Source organism: Sus scrofa, chromosome 12 (assembly GCF_000003025.6).
Source record: "Sus scrofa isolate TJ Tabasco breed Duroc chromosome 12, Sscrofa11.1, whole genome shotgun sequence".
Lineage (NCBI taxonomy): Eukaryota > Metazoa > Chordata > Mammalia > Artiodactyla > Suidae > Sus > Sus scrofa.
In genome coordinates this window covers 45597844-45620419 of record NC_010454.4, presented here as the reverse complement: position 1 = coordinate 45620419, position 22576 = coordinate 45597844, and the positions used below count along the sequence as shown (strand labels likewise).

At 39.5% G+C, this 22576-nt stretch overlaps 1 protein-coding gene across 1 annotated transcript in view; it reads right to left on the bottom strand.

Annotated features, from left to right (window-relative positions):
• TAOK1 (TAO kinase 1) overlaps window positions 1–22576 on the bottom strand; it is a 153051-nt gene that overhangs the window by 129698 nt on the left and 777 nt on the right. The window lies entirely within an intron of this gene.

Sequence of the window (22576 nt, the reverse complement as noted above, 5' to 3'; positions counted from 1 at the left end):
CACAGACTGAAGGAGTACAAAGGCATACAACAAACTGTAGTATGAAGACCTAGAACAGAAATGGGTTATTAGGAGTTCCCATCATTGCACAGTGGTTAACAATCCAACTAGGAACCATGAGGTGGGTTCAGTCCCTGGCCTTGCTCAGTGGGTTAAGGATCCGGCGTTGCCGTTGCCGTGAGCTGTGGTGTAGGTTGCAGACGCGGCTCAGATCTGGCGTTGCTGTGGCTCTGGCATAGGCCGGCGGCTACAGCTCTGATTTGACCCCTAGCCTGGGAACCTCCATGTCTAGTGGGAACAGCACTAGAAAAGGCAAAAAAGACCAAAAAAAAAAAAAAAAGAAAGAAAGAAATGGGTTATTACTGGAAAAAAAAGGAAAAATTCAAATCAAGGAGGAGGGCAAGTTCATGGTATTACACCAATGTTGACTTCCTTGACTTGGTAATTATTTTATAGTTATATAAGTAAGATTAAGGGAAGTTGGAGGAAGGGCATACCCGCACACTCTACTAGCTTGGTAACTTTCTTATAAGCCTAAAATTATTACAAAATTAAAAAATATACATATCAATTATATCTCAATAAAACTGAAAAAATACAAAAAAGAATTCCTCTTTAGTGAATTTGCCAAACTTATAAGCCTTGATAGCCATGTATTAAAATGGCATTCCAGCATTTGCTCTGATTTCTATAATTAACCCTACAGAAGAAATATTAAATTTTCACAATACTTATTCCTTCACAGTTAATGACTTTGTATGGTATGCCAGAATATTGGCAAGTTGAGATGTATTCTAATCTAAGCAATTATTGTTGACAGTTAAGTAAAAGGACAACTACCAAAAGAGTGGGATAAAATATCCTTGAAAGTATGTAAAAATTTAGGGGGAAAAATAATCATTTTTGACCATACATCAAAAGACAGAACTATCTCAGCAAACACTTAATACAGAGGTAAGATAATGCTCCATGATCCAATAGCCAAATATATACAGTAACTCATGAGACAAGAGGAACTACGAAAAAAATTGAGCACTTTTATTTCTATTGAACTTGAACCACTTGCTTTCATCTGACATAACCAGACAATATCAAAACCAACCAGTAAACCAAAATAAGCATAACTCATTCAATATTTACTAGGCCTTTACCAAGTCCCAGGCACCATCCTAGATGCCTGGGATCTATAAGTGATTAAGTGGGAAGACAAATGCAGGAATAATTGAAATTTCATTTAACCAGTATTTATCTACAAACAGAAGATGAATAATTAAATGAGGCTAAGGAGTTCCCGTCGTGGCTCAGTGGTTAACGAATCCAACTAGGAACCATGAGGTTACAGGTTCGATCCCTGGCCTCGCTCAGTTGGGTTAAGGATCCAGCATTGCCGTGAGCTATGGTGTAGGTCACAGACGCAGCTCAGATCCCGAGTTGCTGTGGCTGTGATGTAGGCTGGCAGCAACAGCTCCAATTAGACCCCTAGCCTGGGAACCTCAACGTGCCATGGGTGTGGATCTAAAAAGACAAAAAAATAAATAAATAAAAACACATGAGGCTAAAAGATGACAAATATATACCTTCAGCTTCCATTAATGGAAGAAGCTACTCATTATGTTCTATGACTTATTATAATCATTTCTAATATATTACCACCCCTTTTTGATGATCTAATTATTTTCTCAAAGACTTCTTACAGAATGACTGGCTTTTTTCCCCTTAGATCTAATGGGCGCTGTGAATCTTACATGTGACTCTTTCCTTACTTTGAAGGAAAAAAAAAAAAAAAAAAAAAGAACAAAGTCTCAATCCACTTCTTTATGTTAAGAGGATAGTTCTTGGAGTTCCCATCGTGGTGCAGCAGAAACGAATCTGACTAGGAACCATGAGGTTGTGGGTTCGATCCCTGGCCTTGCTCAGTGGCTTAGGGATCCGGCGTTGCCATGAGCTGTAGTGTAGGTCACAGACACGGCTCGGATCTGGCGTTGCTGTGCTCTGGCGTAAGCTGGCAGCAACATCTTCCATGAGACCCCCTAGGCTGGGAACCTCCATATGCTGTGAATGCAGCCCTAAAAGGACAAAAGACAAAAAAAAGGGGGGGGGGGATAGTTCTCATGTGAAATGTCCTATCAGAAAACAAACAAAAAACACCACAAAAGAAGGAAATTTTTGGAGGTGATAGAACTTTGACCATGGTAATATCACAGATGCATGCTTATGTCCAAATTCCTCAAAATGTATACACTAAAATGTGAACAATTATTTGTATATCAACTATACCTCAATAAAGCTTTAAAAATAGTGAATATCATGAATAGTTTCACAGTATTTTACTATACCAGTCAATATTAACCTACCTTTATTTTTATGTTTTTATTTCTTGTCCATTTAATGTATTATATGCTTTTATGTTAGTCACTTGAAATCAAGTAATTTAATATGTATAACTTCAAATTTTGCACTTTTTTAATGCAGGAAATCAAATAGGCATCAGAGTTCCTGGAGGCCTAGCAGTTACAGATTCGGTGTTGTCACTGCTATGATCCCTGGCCCAGGAACTTCTGCATGCTGTGAATGCAGCAAAAAAAAAAAAAAAAAAAAATCAAGTGGGCATTTTTCAATGCCAAGTCAGAGGACAACATAATATTCAAATATCTGAAGTGAGAAGAGCCTCAAAAGTTACTTCATTTTTATTAAAATTTATTTTTTTATTTATTTTTTTCTTTGTTTTTTTGCTTTTTCTAGGGCCGCTCCCTCGGCATATGGAGGTTCCCAGGCTAGGGGTTGAATCAGAGCTGTGGCCACTGGCCTACACCAGAGCCACAGCAATGTGGGATCCGAGCCGCATCTGCAACCTACACCACAGCTCACGGCAACACCAGATCATTAACCCACTGAGCAAGGGCAGGGACCGAACCCGCAACCTCATGGTTCCTAGTCGGATTTGTTAACCACAGCGCCACGACGGGAACTCCTGTATTAAAATTTATAATTGTACATAGTGTTAGAAGGGGTATTTAACTCTCGAAGTTTAAACTGGTCTCACCATATCTCCTCGTAATTACCTTGAGTACTTTGTACAAAATAGGTACTTAATTATATAATATCACCAAATATTTTACATCCTCAAAGATTTTTCCTGGTAACTGAAATATTCCTCTTTAAGAATCAAAATGGTTTTGTTTTGTTTTTACTTTCGTATTTGGCCGCACCTGCAGCAAATGGAAGTTCCCTGGCTAGGGACTGAACCCACACCACAGCAGTGACCCAGACAACAGCAGTGACAATGCCAGATACTCAACCTCGGCTACCAGAGAACTCTGCAAAGTTTATTTTACATTTGTCTAAAGAAGATATGCAAAAGGCCAATAAGCAAATGAAAAGATGTTCAACTTCATTAGTCACCAGGGAAATGCAAATCAAAACCAAAAGAGGGAGTTCCCATTGTGGCTCAGTAGGTTAAGAACCCAACTATTACCCATGAGGATGGGAGTTTAATCCCTGGCCTCGTTCTGTGGGTTAAAGGATCCAGCATTGCTGCAAGCTGTGGCATAGGTCACAGATGTGGCTTGGATCTGGAGTGGCTCTGATGTAGGCCTGCGGCTACAGCTCTAATTAGGCCCCTGGCCTAGGAGCATCCTTATGTTGCAGGTGCGGCTGTAAAAAGAAAAAAAAAAAAAAAAGAGGTATCACTTCATACCCACAAGGATGACTTATCATTAAAAAAAAAAAAATTTCTTTAATGGAAAATAACAAAAATTGGAATGGATGTGGAGAAACTGGAACCTTGGCATTCGGCCACTATGGAAAATAGTTGGCAGTTCCTCAAAGTTAAACACAGAATTACCATATGACCCACCAATTTCACTCCTGGGTATATATTCAGGAGAACTGAAAACAGATACTCAAAGAAGTACATGTCTTCCTTTTTATAGAGAAAAGCACACAACATAAATATTTTCCTATTGACTCAGGAACATCATTGTAAATAACAAGGAGTGTGTGAGTAGGTCACCCCTCTTATGTCTTAAATATCATTGTCTCATCTGTGAAATGTCATATTTTGGCTAGATCACAGGATATTTAACAGTTTCGGAGCCACAGGTACCTCTGAAAATCCAATTAAGCTACAGATTATCACCCCAGGAAAAAAAATATATATGTACACGTGCACATACACACATGGCAAATTACATCCAATCTCAGGAAGTTCACAGACCTACTGTAACTCACACAAACAATTCCCAAGGATTCAGCATTAAGCAGGGGGTAAGGATACCTAATTAGATTATCTCTATGATCCTTTAAATTCTAAATTTCACATGCTACTGCAGTCTAATACACTGGAATAGCTTCAAGATCTATACAGGTTCATGAAGATGTGCTTTTTATGTTGTGTGGTTTTATAAATAGTTGTCCGAGTTCACAGTCAAGCACTCTACTAGGACTGCTAGTTGCTATCAAACACTGAAGAGAACTTAAACTTTAAAAATTCAATTAGATTCTATTCAACATTAGACCCTATGCTAGGTAACATAAGGGAGGAATAGAAAATAACCACAGACTCACTAAAGTTAAGACAATTAAGTAATTACAAAAAAGGAAAGCAGTTCACTGGCAGCTAAGCAGTTAAGGACCTGGCATTGTCACTGCATGGCACAAGTCACTGCTGTAGCGTGGGTTCAATCCCTGGCCTGGGAACTTCTGCATGCCGCCAAGTGCAGCCAAAAAAAGGGAAAATATTTCACTAAGTATCTCATTAAGTACTAAACTAGGATACTGATAATGAGCCAAAAAGATGGTAAAGAAGAACAAGGACAGTATATTTGGAACAACTGGGGACAACTGCACAGAAAGAGATCACAGACAATACTTAAATTAAATAATTATTTGTACCAACGACAAAATAAAAAGACAACTACAGAACAAGAAAAAATATTTGCAGATCTTATATCTGCTAAGGGGTTAATAACCAAGATATACTTTTAAAAACTCATATAACTCAAGAGCAAAAAAAACCATACAATCCAATTTTACAATGGGCAGCGTATATAATATAAATAGCTATTTTTCCAAAGAAGACATACAGATGGCCAACAGGTACATAAAAAGCTGTTCAATATCACTGAACAGTATCAGGGAAATGTAAATCAAAACCACAATAACACCTCACATTTGTTAGGATGACTATTATCAAAAAGAAAAGAAATAAGTCTTAGCAAAGATCTAGAGAAAAGGGAACCCTTGTACACTGTTAAATTAAGAATGTAAATTGAGAAGTTCCCATCGTGGCACAGCAGAAACGAGTCTGACTAGGAACTATGAGGCTGAAGGTTCGATCCCTGGCCTTGCTCAGTGCGTTAAGGATCCAGCGTTGCCATGAGCTGTGGTGTAGGTCGCAGATGCAGCTTGGATCTGGCATGGCTGTGGCTGTGGTGTAGGCTGGCAGCAACAGCTCCGATTAGACCCGTAGCCTGGGAACCTCTACATGCCAGGGGTGAGGCCCTCAAAAGACCAAAAAAAAAAAAAAAAAAAAAAAAGAATGTAAATTGAGGCAGCCACTATGGAAAACAGTACAGAGGTTCCTCAAAAAATTAAAAATAGAACTACCACATGATCACGCAATTTCACTTCTGGTTATTCATCTGAAGAAAATGAAAACACTAACATACATGCATCCCCATGTTCGTTGCAACTATTTACAATAACCAAGATATGAAAACAACCTAAGTGTCCATCAATGAATGGATGGATCAAGAAGATGTGAGATATATACATAAATACACACACACACACACACACACAAATATACAGAATAGCGTATCATTTGGCCATAAAAAGAGAAGAAAATCCTGTCATTTGCAACAACAAGGATGGACCCTAAGTGAAATGAGTCAGACAGAGAAAGACAAATATTGTGTGATCTACCCTATATGTGGAACTGGGGGTGGTGGGGAGACAAAAAGCAAAAAAAAAAAGCTTGGAGTTTCCGTTGTGGCTCAGTGGAAACAAATCTGACTAGCATCTATGAGGACACATGTTCCATCCCTGGCCTTGCTCTGGTGGGTTAAGGATCCAGCATTGCCATGAGCTGTGGTGTAGGTCCCAGATGAGGCTTGGATCCTGAGTTGCTCTGACTGTGGAGTAGGCCAGCAGCTATAGCTCTGATTCAACCCCTAGCCTGGGAACCTTCATGTGCCAAGGGTGTTGCCCTAAAATAGACAAAAAAAAAAAAAAAAAGCTTGAGCTACAGAGAACAGATCGGTGGCTGCCAGAGGGAGGGGTTGGAAATGGGCAAAATGAGTGAAGTGGGTCAAAAGGTACAACTTCCAGTTATCACTGTCACAGGGACATGATGTATAGCAGGCTGGCTGTAGTGGCGCAGTGGTTAACGAATCCGACTAGGAACCATGAGGTTGCAGGTTCCACCCCTGGCCTTGCTCAGCGGGTTAAGGATCCGGCGTTGCCATGAGCTGTGGTGTAGGTTGCAGACGCGGCTCGGATCCCACATTACTGTGGCTCTGGTGTAGGCTGGATACTACAGCTCCTATTCGACCCCTAGCCTGGGAACCTCCATATGCTGTGGGAAGCGGTCCTAGAAAAGGCAAAAAGACAAAAATAATAATAATATAATAATAATAATAATGTATTGCATAACTGAAAGTTGCTGAGTAGAATTGAAAGTTAACATCACAAGAAAAACAACCTGTAACTATGGATGGTGACAAATGTTAACTAGACTTATTTCAATAATCATTTCACAAAATACAGTTATCAAATCATGTTGTGCACCTGAAACAAGTATGTCGATTATATTTCAATTTTTAAAAATGTACTTGTAAAAATACTCTATGGTAAAGAAGTCCCAACAGATGTGGGGAGAGGGGTTATTGAAGGGAAAGGGATAAGAGGGAAGCTTCTAGAATGTTAGAAACTTCTATAGCTTGGTCTTAATAGGCTCAGATGCATTTGTAAAATTTGTGTACTTTACTGTTTGTTTATCTTAACACAATTGAAAAAAGGAAACACCAAATAGTTGCCAAATAATACAGTAGCTTTGTGGGTTTGAACAGGTAATAGTAGAGTAGTATGTTAGGAGATAAATCTTACAGTAACATGTAAGAGGACTGAAATGGGAGAGGAAAACATAGCTTTTTTAAGTAATTTAGATTTAAGATAGCCATACTAGCTAACACTTACAGAACACAATATTCCAGGTACTGTTCTAAGAGCTTCACATATAATAAGGCATTTAATCTTAACAACGCTATGTAACAGGTATTATTATTATTATTATATTATTATTATTATTATCCCCACTTTACAGATGATGAAGCCAAGGCCCAGATTAAGTAATAATGGGCTCTATCTAGATCAATTAGCAATGAGATTATCTATGAAAATAAACTTTCAACACTCACAGTACATACGTACCCATGAATATATATAAAAGTCAAAACAAACTAAAAGTGGTAATCTCAACCTATCGACAAAAACAGGGACTAAAATGGTGTTTTACAGGAATGGAGTGTATTCAGCAATAACATCACTTTTCCCCATCCTGTAACTTCAATGTCAGTACCATAACCAGTCACCAATTTCAGTCATCATTCCTACCTGACTAAAAACTCACTCAGCATGGACACCACTTGCAAAATCACTCTTACATCCTCTACTCCTAAAATATACTAAGGAATACGAGAAGTGAACTGCTGATACATGAGACAACAGAGATAAATATCACAGACAGTATGCCCAGAGAAAGAAGCAAACACAAAAACACACTGTGTGATACCATTTCTATGAAACTCTAGAAAAGACAAACCTAATGCATAGTAACAAATCACTTCAGCAGCTGCCTAGGAGTAAGAGTGGGATAAGAGTATCTTAGGGAATTTTCAGATGAAATAAAAATGTTCTGTATCTTCACTAGAGTGTTGGATACAGCCATTGATTTGTACATTAAAAAAAACGTGGTTTTTGTTTGTTTGTTTGTTTTAGGGCCATATCTGGGCATATGGAGGTTCCCAGGCTAGGGGTCTAATTGGCCTATATCACAGCAACGCAAGATCCGAACAACATCTGCCACCTACAACACAGCACGGCAATGCCGGATCCACAATCCACTGAGCAAGGCCAGAGATCGAGCCTACATCTTCACAGATACTAGGTGAATTCGTTTCCACTGCACCACAACAGGAACTCCAAAAACGTGTGAATTTTATTGCAAGTAAATCATACCCTGGGAGTTCCCATGGTGGCTCAGTGCTTAACGAATCCGACTAGGAACTATGAGGTTGCGGGTTCGATCCCTGGCCTTGCTCAGTGGGTTAAGGATCTGGCATTGCCGTTGCCGTAAGCTGTGGTGTAGGTTGCAGACGCAGCTCAGATCTGGCGTTGCTGTGGCTCTGGCATAGGCCGACGGCTACAGCTCTGATTCAACTCCTTAAAAAAAAAAAAAAAAATCATACCCTGAAAAGCTGACTTTAAAAAAACTGGGAGTTCTGGGAGTACCTGTTATGGTGCAGCAGAAACGAATCCAAGTAGTATCCACAGGGATGTGGGTTCTATCCCTGGCCTCACTCAGTGGGTCAGGGATCTCACGTTGCGGTGGCTGTGGTGTAGGTCACAGACTCAACTCTTAGAAATTTTTTACATTTTTTTTGTACACATTAAATTACTATGAGCTTTTTTTTTTTTTTTTTGTCTTTTTTTTTTCTTAGGGCTGCACTCACAGTATACGGAAGAACCCAGGTTAGGGGCTGAATCAGAGCTGAATTTGAACCCAAATCCTCATGGATACTAGTCAGATTCGTTAATCACTGAGCCATAACGAGAACTCCAAGAACCAGTGAGTTACTAGCAACGGTCTCCTTAGCATTGCCATGAAGATGACAGAACCATTGATGGAGCCTCCATCAGAGACTCTACATAGTGAGAACAAACAGAATCCCCCAGTAAGCCACACTACACACATACATCTATCAAGCAAAAGATGTTCGTTCCGTTAAGACACTGAAATTTTTGAAATGTATGTTACCAACCAAAAGCCAAAATCATTATCTTTTCCTTGTTCTCTTAAAATATAGTCATACTCAATATATCCTGTCCCCCACATCTAGTAAACCCTCAATTACATCAATTTTTCTGCCTTAATCTCTCTCAAATCCATCATTGTTAGCTCTACTCCTTAGACTTCTGTAGTAACCTCCTACCCAATCGAAGTATAATTTTTGCCCACCTATTCTCTGCAATAACTCCAGAGTAGTCTTTTTATTTTATTTATTTATTTATTTATTTTTTGTCTTTTGTCTTTTTTTGTTGTTGTTGTTGCTATTTCTTGGGTCGCTCCCGCGGCATATGGAGGTTCCCAGGCTAGGGGTTGAATCGGAGCTGTAGCCACTGGCCTACGCCAGAGCCACAGCAACGCGGGATCCGAGCCGCGTCTGCAACCTACACCACAGCTCACGGCAACGCTGGATCGTTAACCCACTGAGCAAGGGCAGGGACCGAACCCGCAACCTCATGGTTCCTAGTCGGATTCGTTAACCACTGCGCCACGACGGGAACAGAGTAGTCTTTTTAAAACACAAATCTGATCATACCACATGCCTGCTTTTACACGATTTTCACATCAATTAAGAGCACAGCAAAAATGGCCCTTCAGGAAATAACTGTAAGGAGTTCCCATAGTGGCACAGCGGAAATGAATCTGACTAGGAACCATGAGGTTGCAGGTTCGATCCTTGGCCTCACTCATCGGGTCAAGGATCCGGCATTGCTGTGAGCTGTGCTGTAGGTCGCAGACCCGGCTTGGATCTGGCATTACTGTGGCGGTAGGCTGGCAGCTACAACTCCGATTAAACCCCCAGCCTGGGAACCTCCATATGCCACAGTTGCGGCCCTAAAAAGACAAAAAGGTGAAGAAAGAAAGAAAGGAAGGAAGGAAGGAAGGAAGGAAGGAAGGAAGAAAAACAGCTGTAAGATGGAGTTCCTACTGTGGCTCTGCGGGTTAGGAACCCGACATAGTGTCCGAGAGGATGCAGGTTCAATCGCTGGTCTCACTTAGTGGGTTAAGGATCCAGCATTGCCACAAGCTGCAACATAGGTTACAGATGTGGCTCAAATCCAGCACTGCTGTGGCTGCAGCTCTGACTCAACCCACAGCCCTGGGAACTTCCATATGCCACAGGTACAGCCTTAAAAAGAAAAATATTAATAACTGTAAAGGATGCTAGAAATGTCCCATATGTCATTCTACATAGTGGTTACGTGAGTATATACATCCGCCAAAACTGAACAAGCATACACTTAATATTTATGCACTTTGCTGCATTAATTACGCTTCAATTAAAAGATATGGTCCCAAAGTAATTTTTCAGCTTCAATTTAAAAATGTCTAGGAGTTCCCCTCATGGCTCAGGTGTTAATGAATCCGACTGGGAACAATGAGATTGCAGGTTCGATCCCTGGCCTTGCTTATTGGGTTAAGGATCTGGCGTTGCCCCGTAAGCTGTGGTGTAGGTCACAGACTCGGCTCGGATCCTGCATTGTTGTGGCTCTGGCGTAGGCCAGTGGCTACAGCTCCGATTCATTCAACCCCTAGCCTTGGGAACCCTCATATGCTGCGGGAGCAGCCCAAGAAATGGCAAAAAAACAAAAAAATTGTTAAAAAATTTAAAAAATAAATAAAAATGTCTTTTCCAAACCACCTAAATAACCTATAGCCACAAACCATTAGTAATCACCTTCTTAGATATTGGTCCTTCATGCTCTCAGGTATACATAATACCCTTTCCACTTCTACTTTTCTTCAAGATCCATATAAAATTTCACTCCCTTAGGAGTCATTCGACCTAAACATCCCTTAACTTTACTTCACTTGTATGGTAACAGCTCTTTGTACTTTAGCATTCATTACAACAGTGAGTCTCAATAGGAGATGATTTTATTCCCCAAGGGACATCTGGCAATTGTCACAACTGGGGAGAGGGAATGCTTTTGGCATCTAATAGGTAAAGGCCAAGGATGCTGCAAAATATCCTATAGTACACAGCACAGATCCCCATAACAATGAACTACCCTACCTAAAATATCAATACTGCCATGACTGAAAACCCCTACACTACATACTGTACCATATATTTGAGTATCCCTGCTAAAGTGAAAAGTGGGAAGGATTAAATATTATTCATTTCTGTATCCCAGCACAATACCTAGCAAATAGCAGTCAAAAATGTATAATGTTTGCTGTCATCACATCCATCAATTACTTTTTTTTTTTTTTAATGGCCACACCTGCAGCATATGGAAGTTCCCAAACTAGGGGTCAAATCAGAGCTGCAGCTGCAGGCCTATGCCAGTCATAGCAACACAAGATCTGAGCTGCAGCCTGCAACAACACCAGATCCTTAAGCCACTAAGCAAGGCCACGGACTGAACATGCATCTTCACAGAGACTATGATGGGTTCTTAACCCACTGAGCCACAGTGAGAACTCTCATCAACTACTATTTTGATTTAGTGTTTTCAAAGTACATACCAAAAGATAAATTATAACTTATATATGTCGAAAAGTGTTAAATTGAAATTGTTTTCTAGATTAAGTGTAAACCAAATAGCTTAATGACTATGCTTCTAAAGGATTAAAAAAAGAACACTATTTCAAAAAAAGTTTTAATCTCCTATCACAATACCACCTGAATAAGATAAAGGAAAATAACAGACACTAAAATTTGGAATACTATTTCATGTAAATTAATCCAATATAATTTATGTTAAAAAAAAAAAGAATGGTGGTGTATCTTAATATATTAACTGTCAAAAACAATTAGACAATTTTCATGCAATTTAATAAGCATTTCATATCTCAACAATAGAACCATTTTATTGTTAATGACTGGATTTACCGTCTCAAAAATAACCATAAAACATTTACTGTATTTAGTTCACCATTCCTCCCTTAATAATATTCCATGCCATCTCCTAGACAGTTGAAAGAAAATGTGTATTTACAAGGCTCTTAAGTTAACCAGATGCCTTGTTAAATTTAGCTGTTTAGAGCAGACAGATTATAAAGCATTAGGAGACTAATTCTCCAGCTTAAAGGGTAAATTTTTGAGAGAATGATACATTATTAAAATATCTACAGAGTTCCCTGGTGGCTCAGCAGGTTAAGGACCCAGCATCATCACTGCTATGGCAAAGATTCAATCCCTGGCCAGGGAACTTTCGCATGTCATGGGTGCAGCTAAATAAATAAAACTATCTAGTGGCACAATGAGACGGGCAGCATCTCTGGAAAGCTGGGACGCAGGTTCAATTCCCAGCCCAGAACAGTGGGTTAACCGCATAGGCCACAACTGCAGCTTGGATCTGATCCCTGGTCTGGAACTCCATATGCTGCAAGGTGGCCAAAAAAGAAATAAAACACTACACTCCAAATCTGACAAATAAAAATCCTTTATTTGATTCCTATTTAAAGTTCTCAAAACATCAAACTTTTAACATAGGTCCATCCATTCTCAGTGACTGAAAAAAAACTTCAAAGAAATCACATTTGGTCCCCCTTAATGGCTCAAAATTCAATTCACTTCTGATACCAAAACTACTAAATGCAAAAACAAGACAAAAAAGAAATTTAAAAAACCTACCACCCTTATTTGTTTATCAAAGAATAAAGAGGAGTTCCCATTGTAGCTCAGTAGGTTAAGGACTCACACTGCCTCTATGAGGACACTGGTTTGATCCCTGGCCTTGCTCAGTAGGGTTATGGATCTGGCATTGTTGCAAGCTGCAGTAAAGGTAGCAAACAGAGCTCGGATCCAGTGTTGCTATAGCCGTGGCCCAGGTCCCAGCTGCAGCTCCAATTCTATCCCTGGCCCAGGAAATTCCATGCACCACAGGCAGGGCCATAAAAGAAAAGGGGGAAAAAATCTACTTCATGTGTATTCAACTAGAGAAAAAAAATTTGGGAGTTCCTGTTGTGGCTCAGTGCTTAACGAATACAAATAGGAACCATGAGGTTGCAGGTTCAATCCCTGGCTTTGCTCATTGGGTTAAGAATCCGGCATTGCCATGAGCTGTGGTGTAGGCTGCAGATGCGGCTCGGATCTCTCATTACTGTGGCTGTGGCGTAGGCCGGCAGCTATAGCTCCGAATAGACCCCTAGCCTGGGAACCGCCATTAGCCTCGGGTGCAGCCTTAGAAAAGACAAAGAAATCAAAAAAATAAATAACTTGGCAACAATCTGTTATTTAGGATTTAGTACATCTTTCACTACAGGAATAAACTCTTTGTAAAATTTATTCTTCTAACTTATGAAAGTATCTAATACAAATTAAAAAAAATTCATGTAACAATATTTTCATCTTTCTCTAAAACCACATTATTATCTTTTTTTTCTTGTTAAGGCTACATCTGCAGCACATGGAAGTCCCCGGGCTAGGGGTCGAATCAGAGCTGCAGCTGGATCTTAAGCCACAGCCACAGCAACACGAGATCCAACCCCATCCACAACCTTTGTCACAGTTTGAGGCAATGCCAGATCCCTAACCCACTGAATGAGGCCAGGGATAAGAACCTGGGTTAACGATCCTGCATTGCCACAAGGTACAGCATAGGTGGCAGACTGTGGCTTGGATCTGACATTGCTGTGGCTGTGGTGTAGGCCGGTAGCTGCAGCTCTGATTCAACTGCCGGCCCAGGAACTTCCATATGCCACAGGTAAGGCCATAAAAAGACCAAATAAATAAATAAATAAATACAAACAAATTCTATACTTTCTATTGCCAGCATTCAAGTTTCTCTCTCCTTTTTTTTTTTTGTCTTTTTGCCTTTTCTAGGGCCACTCCCACAGCATATGGAGGTACCCAGGCTAGGGGTCTAGTTGGAGCTGCAGCCACTGTCCTACACCACAGCCACAGCAATGCCAGATCTGAGCCACGTCTGCGACCAACACCACAGCTCACGGCAACGCCGGACCCTTAACCCACTGAGCGAGGCCAAGGATCAAACCAGCAACCTCATGGTTCCTAGTCGGAACCTAGTCATTAACCACTACGCCACAACGGGAACTCCCAAGTTTCTTTACTATAGAATGTTACTTTCCTAAACAGAAATTTTTCACAGCTTTTCCCTCTTAAAATCTATTACTCTTGATTTAAGTTTTAAGGCATTATTTCATAGAATTTAACTTTCATACATAATACACAAAAATATTTTGTCAGTATCTACACTAAAGATAAAAGAATCATTTCTTTACTCCATTTTCAAATTATTTGTGCTTTTTGAGGTTACAGAAAAATTACCATCACTAACAAGCATATATGTGAAGGTAAATTATTTATTTATTTTTTGTCTTTTTGCCATTTCTTGGGCTGCTCCTGCAGCATATGGAGGTTCCCAGGCTAGGGGTAGCCACCGGCCTACGCGAGAGCCGCAGCAACTCAGGATCCAAGTCGCGTCTGCAACCTACACCACATCTCACAGCAACAACTGATCCTTAACCCACTGAGCAAGGCCAGGGGTTGAACCCGCAATCTCATGGTTCCTAGTCAGATTCGTTAACCACTGAGCCACGAAAGGGACTCCTCGAGGTAAAGAATTTAAAAGTGAGCACATTATGCTGCATCCCCAGGTCTCAGAACCCTTAAACTTTTAAGAAACAAAACCAAATGAAATACTGTACTCCTATAATGTGATGGTTCCTATAAAACATCACAATCGTCATCTACCACCATTTACATAGCATGAGATTACTTAACATGCTCTCTATTAAAAACTATAACACATAGGGAGTTCCCATCATGGCTCAGTGGTTAACGAATCCGACTAGGAACCATGAGGTTGTGGGTTACGGATCTGGCATCTGCCGTAAGCTGTGATGTAGTCGAAGACACGGCTCGGATCCTGTGTTGCTGCGGCTCTGGCATAGGCTGGCAGCTATAGCTCTGATTGGACCCCTAGCCTGGGAACCTCTGTATGCCGTGGGTGCAGCCCTAAAAAAAAAAAAAAAAAAAAAAACCCAAACCATAACATATTCAGAGTTTCTGTGCAACAATGAAGAATAAAGTTTCCTTAGCAAGCACAATTATAGGGTTGCTGGGTTTTTTGGGTTTTTTTGCTTTTTTTTTTTTAGGACCGCACTCAAGGCATATGGAGGTTTCCAGGCTAGGGGTCAAACTGGAGCTACAGGTGCCAGCCTACGCCATAGCCACAGCAATGCGGGATCTGAGCCGTGTCTTCGACCTACACCACAGCTCATGGTAACAATGGATCCTTAACCCACTGAAAGAGGCCAAGGATCGAACCCACAACCTCAAAGTTCCTAGTCAGATTCTTTTCTGCTGCGCCACAATGGGAACTCCCCACAATTACAGGTTAATAAGCAATTTTAGTCTATACAGTCAAGGATATGGATGCTTTTGGGGAAGAGATAAAGCTTTTCCAATGCTGAGTGACACTAAATTCCAAAGTGTTAAAAAAGGAAAAACCTTGACCTTGTTCGATAATGCTGTTCATCAACTTTTTCTGAAAAACTTTCTCAGCCTCAGAGGGAATAAACTGAAAAAAATCAATCCACATTACAAACTAGAGACTCATAACTACTATCATGAGTGAACTAAAAATATCATGAGTGAACTAAAAACATCAAACAAAACATAAGGAGATTAGATGTAATACAATGAAGCTCACTGAAAATTTTTAAATATACTTAATATACTTATTTAATAGTTTAAATAGCTACCTAACACATCTTATTAAAATACATAATGCAATTAGTACTTTAAAATTAAATCTACATATGCCCCAAATAATAAAAGATATTTTCTTATTATGCTCCAAAGTTTTCTCTTTTTTAAATAAATTCTGCAATTCATGAGAAACTGCCCTCACACACATAGGATGTGACATTAGATATATAACATGTTCCCCAATATAAAAACCCAAAAATTATCATCATACCCAAAACTGATGGTATCCTGCCCAAGATCTATTAGACAGAGTCCTCAGTACCCTACAAGCTTTGAGACCTAGGAGAGATGTTGCAACATAACCACCAAATAGACTAGAGACAAAATCAGGAGAAACTGAAAGAGTTGTTGAAAGAAAAATTAAAAACAAACACATTCATACTTCAGGAGACATGAATTTAGAAGTAAAAAGGACGAGTTCAAAAAGAAATTTCAAAAGAATTTAACTGTGTACCTCAAACACATAAAAATAAACTCTAAAAAAAAAGTTTCCCATTACAGTGCTCACGCTACTTACACAACACACTCTGACATTTCCCATTATTTTTAATTTATTGTGGACTTCCTTGTGGTTCAGCAGGTTAAGGATCCGGCACTGCTACTGCAGCTGCTTGGGTCACTGGTGTGGCGCAAGTTCAATCCCTGGTCCAGGATCTTTCATGTGCCATGGGTGTGGCCAAAAAAAAAAAAAAAAAAAAAAGATGCTGTGACCCACGTAACTGAATTCACAAACCACTAACGGGTCACAACCTAAAGTTTGAAAAGCACTGGCTTAGAGGAACTAAAAACCACAGGGAGGTCCTTGTTTTCCTCTGAGTATCTAGTTTGAGAAAACTATTTAGGAGTTGGAAAAAATGAGAAGACAGAATTCCCCCAAGGCTGGCACAAAATTATCACATTTCCTGAATTAATATATTGTGGAATATAAAGCACTTTCAAGGTGACGACATACCTACAAAGTACACCTTAAAAAAAAAAAAAAAAAAAGGCTTAGGAGAGTATGAGTACTTTGGATTCTCCCTCAAAGCCAGGGATGATGAAAAGAGCTCCAGAAGGTGGAACTGTGATGCCGAAAAGACTGAAAAACAAACGCAGTACCCAAGGGGAAAGAAATTCTGTTCTTTAGGACAGGTTTTATATACAGCAAAGGAAAAAGAAAAATCTCTTACAAAACTACAAAGCAGTCCATTACAAGTATATGAAGTCTGTAAGCTACTCTAACCATTTCTTTCAAAAATATATGTTGAGCTCCAAATGTATAAATCCAACTTTAAATCAAAATTATGTAATTAATTCTTAAATATTAGATTCCCTAACCTCACTTGTAAATATTTGTTAGGCAGCTAATTGAGATACCCAACAACTTAATTCAGTGCTTACTATGTATCAGGCAATATGTTAAGCACTTAACAAGGGTTATCCCATTTAAACCTAAAAATCTATTTATAAAGTAGGCATTTTCATTTTGGAGACCAGGAAAGGGAGACTTAAAAAGTTACACAAAGGGAGTTCCCGTCGTGGGGCAGTAGTTAACGAATCTGACTAGGAACCATGAGGTTGCAGGTTCGATCCCTGCCCTTTGTCAGTGAGTTAACGATCCAGCGTTGCTGTGAGCTGTGGTGTAGGTTGCAGACGCAGCTTGGATCCTGCGTTGCTGTGGCTCCGGCGTAGGCTGGCAGCTACAGCTCCGATTCAACCCCTAGCCTGGGAACCTCCATATGCCGTGGGAGCGGCCCAAGAAATGGCAAAAAGACAAAAAAAAAAAAAAAAAAGTTACACAAAGAAGTTATACAACTAATAAATGGTGAAATTAAGATATATTAAGTGTTGAAGTTCTTGTCATGGCTCAGTGGTTAAGGAATCCGACTAGGAACCATGAGGTTTTGGGTTTGATCCCTGGCCTTGCTCATTGGGTTAAGGATCTGGTGTTGCTTCGAGCTGTGGTGTGTAGGTTGCAGACACGTCTGGGATCCCGCATGGCTATGGCTCTGGTGTAGGCCGGCGGCTACAGCTCTGATTAGATCCCTAGCCTGGGAACCTGCATATGCCGAGGGTGCGGCCCTAGAAAAGACAAAAAAAAAAAAAAAGGGCATATATCAAGTGCCAGTTTTTTGCTTTTTTTTTTTTTTTTTTTTTTTAAACCCGTGGCTACAGATCCGAATATTTTGTTCCATTCCATTATTTGTCTTTTGTCTTTTTAGGGCCGCACCTGCAGCATATGAAGGTTCCCGAGGCTAGGCTAGGGGTCTAATTGGAGCTACAGCTGCCAGCTTATGCCACAGCAATGCCAGATCCAAGCCGCGTCTTCAACCTACACCACAGCTCACCGCAATGCCAGATCCTTAACCCACTGAGCAAGACCAGGGATCGAACCCGCAACCTCATGGTTCCTGATCGGATTCGTTTCCGCTGCACCAGGACGGGAACTCCATCCATTCCATTATTTGTTGATGCTTTTCTTAGAAACTAAACTTTGCATATCTTTCTAAATGAAGAAATTCATCGACTTCTAAATCTGCACCAATACTATCACATTGAGTGATTTTATCAAAAAGAAAAATCAGCCCTTTCTCAGCTTTAAAGATAAGTTAGAGGCCAAATAAATATAGTTATGTTTATATAACAGTGTCACTGCCATTAGTATTTTTAACAGGCTATATATTTATTATGCTTAGTACTTAGTAACCTATACTTTCATTAGCTTAATTTATATGGCAGGTACTTTATATTGTGAAAAACCTTTCCACCTTTTATGGGCTACTTAATGTTGTCACTAGTTAAGAAGATGTAGTCTTAGACTGTATTTCAGAACAAAAAGTCTGCTTCTAGCACAGACAGAAGAGACTGTTATAGAAATAATTGTTACCAAATGTTGACAGATAGATCTCAATTGAAAATAATTGTATCTAGGAGTTCCCGTCGTGGCGCAGTAGTTAACGAATCCAATTTAGGAACCATGAGGTTGCGGGTTCAATCCCTGGCCTTGCTCAGTGGGTTAAGGATCCCACATGGCCGTGAGCTGTGGTGTAGGCTGCAGACGTGGCCTGGATCCCAAGTTGCTGTGGCTCTGGCGTAGGCCGGTGGCTATGGCTCCGATTAAACCCCTAGCCTGGGAACCTCTAAATGCCACAGGAGCGGCCCTAGAAAAGGCAAAAAGACAAAAGAAAAGAAAAGAACTGTCTCTAGTCCTCCATACAACTTTTAAATTCATGTGGATTTTTTAAAGAAGGTATGAGACAGACTTCCCTTGTGGCACAGTGGGTTAAGGATCTGGGATTGTCACTGCAGCAGCTCGAGTTCCTGCTGCTGTGGCACAGGCTCAATCCCTGGACCAGGAATTTGTGCATGCCATAGGCATGGCCAAAAAAGGGGCAGGGAGAAGGCATGAGACATCTTTAATGATATTAAATATCAATTTTTATCATTAAAAATTAAACCATTTTAATCCAATGTAATTGAAGGAAATAACAGAGGTTTGGATCTTCTTCACTTTTTTGGGGTCTTTTTAGGGCTGCACCCCCCACACCTCACCCCGCATATGGAAGTTCCCAGGCTAGGGGTCAAATCTGAGCTGATCTAAGACACAGCCACACCAGATTTAAGCAGCATCTGCAACCTACACCACAGCTTGCAGCAACACCAGATCCTTAACCCGCTGAGCAAGGCCAGGGATAGAACCTACATCCTCATGGATACCAGTAGGGTTCTTTACCAGCTGAGCCACAACAGACCTCTTTTTTCATTTAATTTTAGAATTTGAAAATCTTGAAGGGTATAAAAAATTAATCCAGCCATGAATAAGTACAGAAACCTAAAGGCATACATTGAACATACACTGGCACTGTTTAATGGGACAATCTCAATTTTATGTAAGAATTGACTACAGAATTGACACTTTTTAGAAGAAATTAATTCATATATGATCCTGAACTGAACACATACCAAAAAAGCTCCTAATTTCTAAAAGATTAACTTAGTATGAGTGCAATTATTCTGACTACTGATAACCAAAAAGAGATACACAAGACAGATTAACTGATTTTAATACATAAAGGGTTCAAATGAAAAGAATTGATATCCAGATAATTTGAGTAAATCTCAATTCTAATTTCAATGCCAACAACTGGCCCCTAAATAACTTCTGGACTTACTAAGTATTTATACCTACTAAGTACTAGCAAATCCTTAAAATATGCTTTTTATGGTTAGTTAAGAGTATTCAGTCTTTCTGGTATTCTGTAGGTAATCGATTTCTTTGTTATTACTGGAATGGTATCATAATGTGGAACCAAACATCAGGTATATACTTTCATATAAAGAAGGCTTGTTTTATATTAACACAATTAATTGTTATATTCACAGTTCCCCCATAATCTATATTACAGAAAATAATTATTTCTATTCAGTTCATTCTATTCAGTTCACTCATACTTTTGGTCCTGTACATTGCTGTATTTCTTTGAAACTTCTCTGAGTTAAAATCCGTTTGAGAAACTATCCTTTAAAGTTGCAAAGAAGTTTAATGTCAAGATAATCTTAGACTATATACACAAAGCCTTTAAACTCAACTGATTCTCAGAAATTCTTCCATCTATAAAACATGAGAATTAGTACCAAATTAACAAATCCGATATCAGAATGCCAAAAATTAAGTCATTAAAAGGGAATTCAGAGAAAGAGTCAGTTGTGAAAGAACAGGAAGTGATGTACCCTGCCATTTTGTAGATGAACTATTTAGAAACAAAAAAGGTACCATACTAATCTGGAACCAACCAACTCAGACTAACAGCTCTTAGTATTCTTTCTCACAGTAGCATTAGAAGTCGTCTGAAAAAACCCTCAGATAGTTTTTCCTTAATAATAAATTTATCTAATTGATCATGAACATAGTTTTACCACTTTCAGCAGAATTCCAGCCAACTACTGAATAAGGTTTCTGTATAGTTATTCTAAAGAGTACCTCTTAGTCCTAGCATGCTGAAATACAGCAAGTAGTTATTGATATCCTGTGTACATCCTTAAGTTTTATAGCCCTTATTGATAAATCCTTGCTGCTTGCAGCTCTCCAAGACAAAAACAGTGCTGGTATTATGAACTAATAATCAACAACAAGCCATAACATACAGAACTAGACTCTATGTCATAATTTGCCATATGGGGAAAACTACACACAACATGCAGCTTTGTGCCACGAAATAAACACTCAAGACTAAGTTAAAATGAATTCAGATAAAGTCAAAGAAAGAGTAAAGCAAGAATTCCATTTGCTGAAGAAAAATAAAGATTGACTTAATGTATCGTTAATGTGTCCCCATATCAAAATCATGAAATAAGATTACAGAAACTAAATTAAGGCTTAACACTACTAACATCTTTAAATTCCTGTCTTAAAACAGGTTTCAAAATGCAACAAATACACCAAAAAAGCTCTGAAGGACAATGTAAAATGTAGACGGCATTTGGAAGTATTTAAAAATAAGTCACTAAGTACAGCTTAAACACCAAATACAACTTGTTAGTAAAATGTCAAGACATGATCTCTGTACTTAGTTTAGTCATCTTCATCACTTTGTGAGTTAATTATATGAATATTCATATATAGAATATTTTGAAATCACTTCATCAGTAAATCTAAACACTTAAAGACTGTAGACTTCGACTACTCTTTGGTCACAAGAACTTGTAACACACTTCCAGAATGATATATTTTTTAATTTATTTCTACTCTACCAAACAAAACCAACAAGTATTACTGTAAACCAGATAAGATGATTTGTTTTAAACAAACATGATATGAAGCAAAAGAAGTGGAAAAATAACTTACTGACTACAGAATATAGATCCCACTGCAGCATAATTAGACAAACTAATGTTTATTATTTTTTCATTACATTAATAAAGCAGTTGCTACAGAAAGGTTTGTAACTTAATCATTTTCAGAAAATTTCAATTTCAATGTTATACAAAATAGTATTAACCCTAAAAATTCAAAGTTCAGGGAGAAGGAATGTCTATCAGATGGCCTGTCCATATATAATCTTTAATAATTTTTCAAGAACTACAAAAATCATAGGAAGAAAAAAAGGGAAATGAGAGAGTACAAAATTATTTTATTTGACTCCTAACAAAAACTCGGTATGCTCACACAAAAAAGTCAACACAGTGTTTAAAAAAGAGAGCGAGAGAGACATCAAAACTCTAAACCGGCAGCGCCTCTCTGAGAGGCCATATCCCCCAACAGTAACAGATATATTTCCCAGGGACAGATCTCAGAATTATACCGGTACTATTAAGGATTTAAAACCAAAGGAAGAGGGATAACCTTTGCAAGGGAAGCGCCATTACTTCCCTCTCCTGCTCCCTCTCCCTTCAGTATATACATGGGCCTGTGTATGAAGAAACTGCCTTGGACTTCTGCAGCATTGCAGTACACTAAAGGATGGGGAAAGGTACAGGGAAAGAAATGCTTCCATCACCCCTACAGAAGACGGGTACAGATTTCCTGTGGGGGTGGATGTGTGGGAATCCACCCAGTAGGCTACCTTGAGCAGTCTCCCTTCCCAGGAATACACAGACACTACAAAGGAGGAGAGGGAGGAGCAGAGGGATCAGAAGGGAAAAGGACCTCGCGCCTTTAAATCGGGGTGCACATCAACCCAGTCTCCCTAGGAGGGCCACACCTTCCTCGAGACGGCTCCTTCCACCACCCCCTTCCGGTGACCCTCAGGAAAGAGGAAAGTAATTGCTCTAGCCCCTCCAAACGGGAGGGCGCCCAGCTCACCAGCTTCTTCACCCCACCCACAGAATCACAGACCCTCCTTGTC